We start from the raw sequence: 548 nt of genomic DNA, 5'->3' as shown, positions 1-548 counted from the left end.
GGCAGGGCAAAGGCGGCCCCAGGGCCGCTTGTGCCCTGCCCCCCAGTTCTTAGATCCCCCCTGGGTTTCTGATCACTGTCAATGGCAGGGGGCTTCTTCCTGCTTTCCCTTCGCCTCCCTGTATTGTGCCTACATATGCAAATTAACTGCCATCTTGTTGGCAGTTAACTGCCAATCTTAGTTGGCAGTTAATTTGCATATAGCCCTGATTAGCCAATGAAAAGGGTAGCTCGTGCGCCAATTACCATTTTTCTCTTTTATAGGATGCTCACAGGCATGAAGCTGATAAGCAAAACCAAATAGAAATTACCTTTTATTGGAAATAAAAACTTGAACTGTTTATTGTTACCAGATTACCAGAATTTTTTCTCTATATCCCTCATATCCCAAATTTTCCATGGATATCAAACTCAAGAAGCTCAAACTTTATTGTTCATCTATATTGAGCTTCATTTTATTTAAATGCTGTCATGTAGCTTATCTCATTTGTCCTATACAGTCCCCAAAAATGGACAGCACTGGCGTTATAATTTTTATACACGAAGACA

The sequence above is a fragment of the Myotis davidii genome, unplaced genomic scaffold (assembly GCF_000327345.1).
Source record: "Myotis davidii unplaced genomic scaffold, ASM32734v1 scaffold293, whole genome shotgun sequence".
Taxonomy (NCBI): domain Eukaryota; kingdom Metazoa; phylum Chordata; class Mammalia; order Chiroptera; family Vespertilionidae; genus Myotis; species Myotis davidii.
The sequence above is the reverse complement of the archived record's forward strand: the minus strand, read 5'-3'. Positions refer to the sequence as shown.